The sequence below is a fragment of the Rhinoderma darwinii genome, chromosome 3 (genome assembly GCF_050947455.1).
Source record: "Rhinoderma darwinii isolate aRhiDar2 chromosome 3, aRhiDar2.hap1, whole genome shotgun sequence".
Taxonomy (NCBI): Eukaryota; Metazoa; Chordata; class Amphibia; order Anura; family Rhinodermatidae; genus Rhinoderma; species Rhinoderma darwinii.
This window is the reverse complement of record NC_134689.1, coordinates 62,782,086-62,794,476: the sequence shown is the minus strand read 5'-3', so window position 1 is coordinate 62,794,476 and position 12,391 is coordinate 62,782,086. Positions and strand designations below refer to the sequence as shown.

The 12,391-nt window shown below is 45.2% G+C and overlaps 1 pseudogene; it reads right to left on the bottom strand.

Annotated features, from left to right (window-relative positions):
- The window catches only part of LOC142750372 (RUN and FYVE domain-containing protein 1-like), a 498,511-nt pseudogene that overhangs the window by 438,975 nt on the left and 47,145 nt on the right, over window positions 1-12,391 (bottom strand).

Here is a 12,391-nt window from a genome sequence, read left to right as displayed (position 1 = left end):
CCCGCACCATCACTGCACCGTAACTGTACTGCGCTTTGCGGGAACACCTTCCCGGCAGCGCCGTATATATACGGCGGATGTCGGGAAGGGGTTAAATACTGCATCAACCTAATAACTAAACAAAGATGTATCTGATAAAGAGTTGAAGGGAGCGATTAGTGCTCTTAAGAACTGCAAGACTCCAGGCCAAATGGGCTATCTGTTCATTATAATAAATTGAAGTGCATCCTTCTTTCTCACATTAGAGGGTTTTGCAATTATGTACTAGAAGGTACCGTAACTTAGTCCCCCAGGATATGCTCAGTTATTTCATTGTTTTTGAGAACTTACATCTTAACTTTGCGCTGCAAGCCTGGAGCTCATTGATATTTATCATATTCAAGACACCCCACAACCCTCCAGCTGCTGATTGACACATTTCTACCTATGCACAGAAATAGGGAAAAAACTGTCAATCAGCTGCTGGAGGGCGGGGAGGAAAGCGAATATCATTATCAATGGACTGCGGGCCTGCAACGCTGGCCACGCTCTGTAAAGATAAGATATATTTCCTCAAAAACCACGATTAAGTGACAGACCACTGAAATTAGTGTGTCTGTCACTGCTTTATTCCTTCCCGCAGCATAAAAATCTAACAGATTCACTTTAAGGCCTAGTTCACACGGAGTATTTTGTAGGCAGAAAAAATCAGCTTCAAAATTCCTTCAGGAATTTTGACCTGCCTGCACTTTCTTGCAGCGTTTTTTCGCCCACGGCCATTAAGGAGAAGATAGGGCATATTATGCAGCTTATGACGTTTCTTCTACCTCCCATTTCAAGAAAGAATACGGCACTTTTTTTCCCTGTGAGCGGCTAAACGCTTTTTGGCGCGGATACCGATGCGGTTTCCGCATCAAAAAACTACATGTGATCTGGACCTAAACATTCATTTTTAAACAAAAATTAGTAATTGAAAAGAAATTAAATTATAGTACATAATTTTTCTCACTTTCATTTTTCTGTATATACTTAAGACAGAAAGAAAAGTCAATGGTGCCCACCTAAATAAACAAAAAAAAAAAAAAAAGTAGAAATTACAAGTGTATACATGCAAAGTAATGTAAAATACTATTTAAAAAATCCCTCTTTTAAATATAATTTTACTTTAAAAGTAAAAGTAAAAATATAAAGGGGAATGCCTAATAAGCAAAAGCACCAAAATGTTGCCAAAATTTTTTAACACAAGACGTGTGCCACATTTATTATTTAGCAAGTGTTTTAGGTACTATCTTTCACAAGGGAAGGCGGTAGGAGGCATAAAAATGCACCAATATTAATGGCATTCGGGATGCACGATGCATCGAAACTTCGATACTGTTTCGATACTGTGCATCCCCTAAGGCTGGGTTCACACGTGGCGGAATTTCACTTAAATTCCGCTGCGGACACTCCGCAGCGTTAATCCGCAGCGGAGCCGTTTCTCCATTGACTTCCACTTTAATTTAGCAGTGTTCGTTTAGACGATGCGTAAAATTCCGCTGCGGAGCATAGGCTGCGGAGCGGAATTTGGTGTCCGCAGCATGCTCTGTCTGTTGCGGAGCAGTGGCGGACTCATGGCGGAATATCTCCATTGACTTCAATGGAGATTCTAATTTCCGCAATGAAGTCCGCAGCTGTCATGCACATGTTATGTGTGCTGCGGATGCGTCTTGCTTTTTAGACATGACATTTCTTCATTCTGGCTGGACCTATGTATTTCTAGGTCTACAGCCAGACTGAGGAAGTCAATGGGGCTCCCGTAATGACGGGAGCGTTGCTAGGAGACGTCTGTAAATAGTCACTGTCCAGGGTGCTGAAAGAGTTAAGCGATCCGCAGTAACTGTTTCTGCACCCGGGACAGTGACTACCGATCCCAATATACAGCATTCTGTAAAAAAATAGAAGTTCATACTTACCGAGAACTCCCTGCTTCTGTCTCCAGTCCGGCCTCCCAGGATGACGTTTCAGTCTAAGTGACGGCTGCAGCCAATCACAGGCCAAGCACAGGCTGCAGCGGTCACATGGACTGCCGCGTCATCCAGGGAGGTCGGGCTGGATGCCGAAAGAGGGACGCGTCACCAAGACAACGGCCGGTAAGTATGAAATTCGTTTACTTTCACTAGGGAAAGTGCTGTCCCTTCTCTCTATCCTGCACTGATAGGGAGAAGGGAAGCACTTTTCCCGCAGTCCGCAGCAGCTAGTCCGCATCAATTTTCTGCACATTTTGGGCAGATCCGCAGCCGTAATCCGCAACCCGGATTAGGTGCGGCATTGATGCGGACAGTGTCTGCAGAAATCCGCCACGTGTGGCCATGCCCTAACGGTTCGATACCGTTGTTTCATGTATTTCAATACTAAGCTGTGCGGCAGCTCAGTATTGTAACACATGAATGTATGAGATCGGGGCTGAGGCCGTGTAATACAACTATTACCACGCTCATGACAACAAGTGCGCGCTGTCAGGATGATGCGATGGGGGCATCGCTGCACTAATGAGAGGCGGCACTGAAGATCGAACATGGCAGGCGTACTGCAAAACACCCCCATGTTCTGTCTACGGTGCCTGCGCCGCCGCTCATTAGTGCAGCACTGGCCGCATCTCCTCATGCTGACCGCGCGCGCACTTGTTGTCAGGTGCGGGACAATGGTTGTATTACACAGCCGGAGCCCCGCTCTATAAGGGTGGAGATCAGAGAAACCTCTCATCTCCGCCGCTATTCTCCTGAATGCTGCGATCAAAGCTGACCACCACTGCAGCATTCAGGGGAAAATGAGAAAGCGGGGGATGCCCCTTGGATCGCGTCACAGGGAATTCCTGTGACCCGATCGAGGGCCATACCATATATTGGCAGACAGCCCAGGGTCCATTGAAGGAGCCCAGGGCTGTCTTACCATATTTCCTGTTAGGACATACTGTACCTAAGTATGCCCTAACAACTGCCTGTGTACTATACGTGCACAGGCTAATGTACTGGCATATATCTGATCTATGCCAGTACATTAAAGTTTAAAAATAAAGTAAAAACATAAAATAATATTAAATCAAATACACATACACCTTCTTACAATAAACATTAAAATAAGTCTCAATACATAAAATATACATATTCGGTATTAGCACGGCCGTAATAACCTGCACAACAATTTTTTGGCCTCATTTATGATGTGTACGCTGTATTTTTTTTTAAATAAAAACAGCTTTCACTTATTAATGTGAGGCACGAGGTGTGACATTAATAGTAATTAACCCTATGATGTACCTCACACATTAACCCATTAGGACAGAGAAACATGATGGTTAATTACTATTAGGGCTTATTCAGACGAACGTTGCGTTTTTGTGCGCGCAAAAAACGCAGCGTTTTGCGCGCGTGTCAGCAGCGTGTGGCATGCGTATTTGGGCCATGTGTGCGTGTATTACGCGCGTAAGACATGCGTTTTTCCTGCGCGTGTAAAAAACGCACGCAGGTGTTCTGTTTACGCCAGCCTACAAAAAGGCCAAGAATGTAACACCCTTGCTTGATGTGTGCACCTGTGTTTCTGAATTTGTGTGCTTTTGGTGCAACACAGTCTTCAAACGAGTATTTGCGGTTACTTTGTATGCCACACTGCATTGATGCCACCTAGCTCTCTGGCCCGTGTCCTATTAGCATGGATGGTATCCCGGAGGTTTGGCCAACACCGTAGCATGCTACTGCCACACCGGCGGAGATCAGGTAGGATGTGGGTTCACCCAATAGTGGCCCAACGCACCTCTAAAGGGCATTTTCATACCCTCTATGCTGACCTCCGTCGTCACCCAGATAAATTTCGCTCCTTTTGCCGCCTGTCTGTGCCTGCCTTTGATATGCTGCTGGAGCTGGTTCGGCCTGGAATAGCCTATCAGGACACCAACATGCGGCGCTGTATTTCCCCAGAGGAGCGTCTCCTTGTCACCTTACGGTATGTGCTGTTTCTTAATACAGGTTACACATTGTTTTAGGTGCTTCATGTCCCACCTAACATGTTGGCTTTGTGGTTTGTGTTCCTGATTTCGTGTAGATTTTTGGCGACCGGCAATAGCTACCATTCTCTTCATTTCGAATTCCTTCTTGGAGTGTCCACTATTTCCGGCATTGTCCCAGCAACCTGTGTGGTCCTGTGGCTGAGATTGAAGAGCAGCGTGTTCCCTCAGCCTACGGCCCAACACTGGCCCAGCAGTTTGAAACCAACACTCAATTTCCCCACTGTATTGGTGCACTAGATGGGAAGCACATCCATGTCCAAAAACCCCCCCACTCTGGGTCTCGATACTTCAACTACAAGCAGTTTTTTTCCATAGTCTTGCTGGCCTTGTCGGACTGTAATTTGTGCTTTACCATCGTGGACATCGGGTCCTATGGAAGCTCTGCGGTTGCCCGCATATATCGCTCGTCCAGAATGGGCCAGCGTCTAATGTCTAACCAACTTGATGTTCCCGAGCCTAGCATCCTCCCTGGCACCAGCGGTCCACCCGTTACTTATGTTATGGTTGCAGATGAGGGTTTTTCCCTCAGCAGACAAGTCATGCGTCCATATGCGAGGAGGGGCATGGATAACCGTAGGCGCATTTTCAATAACCGGCTAGGCAGAGCACGGAAAGTGGTGGAATGCGCCTTTGGCATCATGACCAGCAAGTGGAGGGTCCTGATGACAGCAATGCAAATGTCGCCGTCAAATGTGACATCTGTGATCAAAGCCTGTGTTGTGCTGCACAACTTTACCCGCATCCATGATGCCGCTCATGATGGGGAATATATGTTAACAACTGCACCCACCCCCAGCCTCGCCCAGGCTGCTCGGCCAGGGCGGCCACAGACATCTGGCCTGCGAGTGTGCCAGCAATTTGCTGAGTATTTTGACAGCCAGTCTGGAGATGTACCCTGGCAGAACGTAGCCATTTGAGGTGTGGTGAAGTTAGTATTCTTTTGTCGAACGTCTGTTTATCCCTCTAGTCCTTTTTTGGTTTGGGGGTGGGGGGGGGGTAGGGTTAGGGACTCGCAAAACTTGAGGCCCCTTGACGTGGGTTGTGAGCTTAAAGCTTGGGAGGGGTGTGGAATTCCCTTTTTTTAAGCCAACAATTCCTGGACATAACATCCTCTTGTGTAGACAAAGGATTTCCTGCCCTATATGTCAGCGCCCCTTTCTGCGTGAGTGAAGGTAGGTATGGGCAAACAATAACTATACTAATAACACCTCAGTTCCTGGTATTCCAAACCCCTTCCGATCAACGAAGACCTCAACGATGTGGTGGAGAAATGTCATACCGTCCAAACCTCTTACGCCATGGCACCTCATAGCGGTAGAGGCTGTAGAAATCGGTGAGCTATGTAACAGAAGGATTGTCCACACGGGAGTGAAATATATAAAACTTTCGCGTTTATGTTATTTGCACATACACTCCATAACACAAAAAAACAGACGGGGGATTACATACCCCAACAAAAATTGGCACCAACATGATGCATTGCATAAAGTAACCTGGAAGGATTACAAGACTGTCATGGCTTTTTTACATTTGGCCTTAGAACACACGCGCCCATACAGATTGTGATAGGCATGGGGCGGCGAGGTGTAAACAGACATATCAGCACCACTATGCTGTCCCCGGGCCTGATGAGGATGTTCCTGCACAGCATAGTGCGGCTGATACTGTGTCTGGTAGCCATGAGGCTGCATGGGAGCCTGTAAACTTGGGGCAGGTAGGGAGTATGGAGGGAAGTGACGGACAGGGCCAGCCATTGGGCCAGGGGAGAGGTATCTTCGCCCTAGAGGATATTGCGGCATCTGCGATATGGCAGGGGCAGGTTGTGAGGGCCCTGGCAAATGGACCCCCGCGGAGGGCATAAACACACTACGCCACTGCTCGATAGCTGTGAAGCACCGCCCTGGACTAAGCGGGGGTGTAGCACTGTCGAGTAGCGACAGCATGTTAGATTGCAGCCGCGCCAGCCTATGCATTGGTACCCGGCGTATTAAAGGTGCCATGCTGCGACAAATAAAGTCGTAGTTGTCCTCATCAGCTTCACGCCGCAGGTACTCCAGAACACGCGCGTCCACCTGTGCACCTGCGGGTGGGTTGACAGGGCGTCTGCGGCGGGGTGCTGCATGGCTAGGTGCCACTTGGTCCAGTGGCCCAGCTTCAGGCGCTGAGGCGACTGGGACAGGATCCTCTCTGGTGGGGTCCGGGGTTAGGGTGACCAGGGGAGCGGCGGCTTCGGACGCCTGGCTAGACTCGGCCCGTGCCTCCTCTTCCGACGCGTCAAGAGTGTCGCTAGTTCTAGAATATAGGGGAGATGTCAGTTGAGGAACACAATTTACTGTGCAAACACAAAGCAGCTTTGGCGTATCTGAGATTTTTGGGAGGTCACGTTTGCAAAAAGGGACAACAACGAGTACTTACGGTCGCATGTCCATTATTTCCCGCAGGAACAACAGCTGCTCATAATAAATATAGCGGCGCTTCCTGGTGCCACCTTCTTCGCTGCGGCCGCCGGAACCATATTCTCTCCAGAACTGATCCCTTGAACTTCGCCACCGTCTCTTTACATCGTCCACTGTATAAATAATAAAGAACACATCATTCAAGAAACACACCAGATGTTACTGCGCACACAGACAGTGCATATAAACTACTGTACCACACGTCCACACAAGAACACACCTTACTTTCTAATACTATAACGATGCCACTGAACGGAAACGTTGCCAATGACAGGCATTGATTCAAAATGGACGCAATAGGCAATATGGATGTCATTATACACATATATGTCGACACACATATATACACTCACCAATGCGTTGGCGGTCACAGGTGCGGCTGTCGGCCCACTCCTGCTCGAACAGCGCCTCGGCAATATGCTCCCATGCTGCCTCCTTGACTGTGCGGTCATGGTATGACTCCGCATGGGTGTTCCATACCTCCGGACGCTCCTGAACTAATGCGATGAGCTTAGCAACATCCATCTGGCGAGGCATGGCTGCAAGCTGCTTGTGGTGCTGTAGTAAACGGTTTGGCCTCTTTTTGAAAACCTGCTCTCTAAGCTACTTCCTGCTTTTTTGCTGGTTTCAACTAGTTAGTTCATACTCCTTAGCATAGAGACAACGTGTCCTGCGTGAAAAACGTGCGTTCCGTGCAGGTGCCACCGTATGACATTCGTGATTTTCACGCACCCATTGACTTCAATGGGTGCGTGATGCGCGAAATACGCAGAGATATTGAACTTGTCGCGTTTTGTACGCAGCGAACAAACGCTGCGCAAAAATCACGCACTGTTTGAACTGCCCCATTGACTTCTATTGGGCTGTGCGTGGCGCGTGAAAAAAACGCGCCCTGCACGCACGAAAATCACGCTCGTGTGAATCCGCCCTTAATGTGAGGCACATGGAGGTTAAATTCATCATCACACCACGTGCCTCACATCAGAAATTTTTTATTACTGTTGGCAGAGTATCGTTTTGGTATCGAAATCGCAATACTACACGAAGTATTGGTATCGAAGTCCAAATTCTGGTATTGTCACATCCTTAAATGGAATGGTAACATGTTTAAGGCCTCATGCACACGACCGTAGCCATTTGCACGGCCGTGATTTTCGGGTCGGCCGGCAGCGGACTGTCATTGCTAACCGCCCGCAAATCGCGGGCCATGCACCGCGGATCACGGCCGTAATAAGACATGCCCGTTCTTTCTGCGGTCCAGGCTTCCGGACCATGCACGAACCGTGAAAACTACGGCCGTGTGCATGGCTCCATAGGAATGAAGGGGCCGCAATTCTCCCGCGGATTTTCAGGGGAATTGCGCCCGCAAAAGCACGTTCGTGTGCATGGGGCTTAAGGGTATGTTCACACGCACTAATTACGGACGTAATTCGGGCGTTTTTGCCCCGAATTACGTCCGAAAATAGCGCCTCAATAGCGTTGACAAACATCTGCCCATTGAAAGCAATGGGCAGACGTTTGTCTGTTCACACGAGGCGTATATTTACGCGCCGCTGTCAAATGACGGCGCGTAAATAGACGCCCGCGTCAAAGAAGTGACCTCTCACTTCTTTGGGCGTAATTGGAGCCGTTATTCATTGACTCCAATGAATAGCAGCGCCAATTACGTCCGTAATGGATGCGGCATTCAAGCGCCTGCACATGCCGTTACGGCTGAAATTACGGGGATGTTTTCAGGCTGAGGGTATGTGCACACGTTAGCTGTCATTTACGGCTGAAATGACAGTCTGTTTTCAGAAGAAAACAGCTGCGTCGTTTCAGCCGTAAATGCTCCTCCTCGTAATATACGAGGCGTCCGTGACGCTCGTATATCTTGAGCTGCTCTTCATTGAGTTCAATGAAGAACGGCTCAAATTACGTTGCAAAGAAGTGCCCTGCACTTCTTTGCCGAGGCAGTCAATTTACGCGTCGTCGTTTGACAGCTGTCAAACGACGACGCGTAAATTACAGGTCGTCTGCACAATACGTCGGCAAACCCATTCAAATGAATGGGCAGATGTTTGCCGACGTATTGTAGCCCTATTTTCAGGCGTAAAACGAGGCATGACACGCCTCGTTTACGCCTGAAAATAGGTCGTGTGAACCCAGCCTGAAACATCCCCGTAATTTCAGCCGTTACGGACGCCCACGTGTGAACATACCCTAACAAGTGAAGCCAAATTTATATTTCTTTGCGCAACATTTTTGCGAATGCATTTTCTAACAATAATATTGAAAAACCTCCCCTATAACCTTATGAAACAAAAAATAAATAAAACAAATAATGGAAAAGATAAATGTACTAACCAGTTATGCAAGATTTCCTGGAGTAGCGGCCCGTACCCGGCGCACGATTCGGTGAAAAAGCACGTCTGAGCAGGACGGCACTCCAGGGATTCTAGCATGACTGGTTAGTACGTTGCTCTCTTCTAATATGCATTATACCTATTGCATTTAGAACTTTAACCCCTTAGTGACCAGCCTATTTTAGGCCTTAATGACCAAGCTATTTTTTAAGTTTTTCCATCGTCTCATTTAAAAAGAGCTATATCACTTTTATTTTTGCATCAACATAGCTGTATAAGGCCTTGTTTTTTGCAGGACAAGTTGTTTTTTCTTAGTTTTTTTTAATAGCACCATTTTGGGTACATATATTGATTAACTTTTCTTACATTTTTTTTGGGGGGGGGGTATAGAAAAAGACAGCAATTTCGCCACACTTTTTTGCATTCTAAATTTACACCGTTTACGGTGTGGTATAAATAACACAATTACTTTATTTAGTGGGTTTTTACAATTGCAATGATACCAAATTTATAACGTTTTCTTATGTTTTACTACTTTTACACCATTAAAATAACTTTTTTTTTCAAAATTATTTGTTTTTGTGTCTCCATATTTGAAAAGCCAGCAAAACTTTTTTATTTTTCTGCTGATGCAGTTTTATTTGCGGGACGTTGTGTAGTTTTTATTAGTACCATTTTGGAGTATACGCAATTTTTATATCACATTTTTTTACGCGGTTCGCAGAGTGAGGCTATTTCATTTAACCCATAGTTGGGATCGTTACGGACGCGGCGATACCAAATACGCGTAACTTTTTTTTAAATAATTTGTTTTTTAATAATAAAGCAGAGGAAAGAGGGTTTTTCATTTTTATTTAATTTATTATTAACTTTATTAAAAACTTTTTTGAAACTTTTTTATTAGTCCCACTAGGGGAATTTACAGTGCGATCAACTGATCGCTTTTACAATACAGTGCAATACTTCTGTATTGCAGTATATTACTCCCTGTCCAAGTAAAAAGGGGAAGGAAACTGCTAGGCCACGCCTCTGGCAGACATTAACTAGAGGCAGACCTGGGGGCCTTTATTAGGCCCCCGGCTGCCATTGAAGACACTGGCACCCTGCGATCTTATCACAGGGTGCGGTGGGGTGAGAGAGGGAGCCTCGTCCTTTCCTCCAAAACCACTCTATTGAGCGCCGCATCTGAGGGGTTAACCCCTTCCCTCTTTAGCCACTTTTGACCTTCCTGACAGAGCCTCATGTTTCAAATTTGAAATTTTTCACTTTATGTGGTAATAACGTCGGAATGCTTTTACCTATCCAAGCGATTCTGAGATTGTTTTCTCGTGACACATTGGACTTTATGTTACTGGCAAAATTTGCTCTATATGTTCAGTATTTAATAGTGAAAAACACCAAAATTTCGCTAAAAATTTAAAAAATTAGCATAGTTCTCAACTTAAATGTATCTGCTTGTAAGACAGGCAGTTATAACACAAAATTGTTGCTAATTAACATCCCCATATGTCTACATTAGATTGACATCGTTTTTTGAACATCCTTTTATTTTTCTAGGACGTTACAAGGCTTTGAACTTTAGCAGCAATTTCTCACATTTTAAAGAAAATTTCAAAAGGCAATAATTACAGGGGTCAGTTCAGTTGTGAAGTGGCTTTGAGGGCCTTATATATTAGAAACCTCCAAAAAGTCACCCCATTTTAAAAACTTCACCCCTCAAAGTATTGAAAACAGCATTTAGAAAATTTCTTAACCCTTTAGACTTTTCACAGGAATTAAAGCAATGTAGAGGTGAAATTTACAAATTTTTTTGCAGAAATGAATTTTTTATCCAATTTTCATTATAACACAGAAAGTTTTACTAGAGAAATGCAACTCAATATTTATTGCCCAGGTACTGCAGTTTTAGAAAATATCCCACATGTGGCCCTAGCGTGCTACTGGACTGAAGCACCGGCCTCAGAAGCAAAGGAGCACCAAGTGGATTTTGGGGCCTTATTTTTATTACAATATATTTTAGGCACCATGTCAGGTTTGAAAGGCTCTTGCGGTGCCAAAACAGTGGAAATCCCCCAAAAGTGACCCCATTTGGGAAACTACACACCTCAAGCAAATGATCTAGAGGTGTAGTGAGCATTTTGACCCCACAGGTTTTTTACTGAAATCATTGGAAGTAGGCAGTGAAAATTAATATCTAAATTTTTTCAAAGAAAATGTAGGTTTAGCATTTTTTTTCCTCATTTCCACAAGGAATAAAGTAGAAAAAGAACCACCAAATTTGTAAAGCAATTTCTCCCGAGTAAAACAATACCTCACAAGTGGTAATAAATGGCTGTTTGGACACACGGCAGGGCTTAGAAGGGATGGAGCACCATTTGGCTTTTGGAGTTCACATTTAGCAGGAATGGTTTGCAGAGGCCATGTCACATTTACAAAGCCCCTGAGGGGACAAAACAATGAAAATCACACACAAGTGACCCCATTTTGGAAACTACACCCATTGAGGAAATTATCTAGGGGTATAGTGAGCGTTTTGACCCCACAGATTTTTTGCAGAAATTATTGGAAGTAGGACCGGAAAATCAAAATCTACATTTTTTTCCAAGAAAATGTAGGTTTAGCTAACTTTTTCTCATTTCCACAAGGACTGAAGCAGAAAAAGCACCACAAAATTTGTAAAGCAATTTCTCCTGAGTAAAACAATACCCCACATGTGGTCATAAACGGCTGTTTGGACACACAGCAGGGCTTAGAAGGGAAAGAGCGCTATTTTTCTTTTGGAGATCACATTTAGCAGGAATGGTTTGCGGAGGCCATGTCACATTGGCAAAGCCCCTGAGGGGACAAAACAATGAAAATGCCCAAAAAGTGATTCCATTTAGGAAACTACACCCCTTGAGGAATTCATCTAGGGGTGTAGTAAGTATTTAGACCCCATAGATGTTTCAAAGAATTTATTAGAATTATGCAGTGAAAATAAAAACAAATCCTTTTTCTTCAGTAAGACGTAGCTTTAGCGCCAAATTTTTCATTTTCTCAACAAATAAAGGAAAAAAAAAAAAAGAACCCAACATTTGTAAAGCAATTTCTCCTGAGAACGTCAATACCCCATATGTGGTCATAAACTGCTGTTTGGGCACACGGCAGGGCTCAGAAGGGAAGGAGCGCCATTTGGAATGCAGATTTTGCTGGATTGGTTTCTGAGCGCCTGTGGGACCAAAACAGTGGAAACCCCCCAGAAGTGACCCCCATTTTGGAAACTACACCCCTCAATGCATTTACCTAGTGGTGTAGTACGCATGTTAACCCCGCAGGTGTTTTGTAGAAATTAGTGTGCACTCGATGTTGCAGAGTGAAAATGGGATTTTTTCCATAGATATGCCAATATGTGGTGCCCAGCTTTCGCCACCATAACAAGACAGCCCTCTAATTATTATGTGGCGTTTCCCGGTTTTAGAAACACCCTACATGTGACCCTAATCTTTTGCCTGGTCGAATGTCTCAGGCTCAGGAGTGAAAGAGTACCATGCAAAATTGAGGCCTAATTTGGCGATTTACAAAGTATT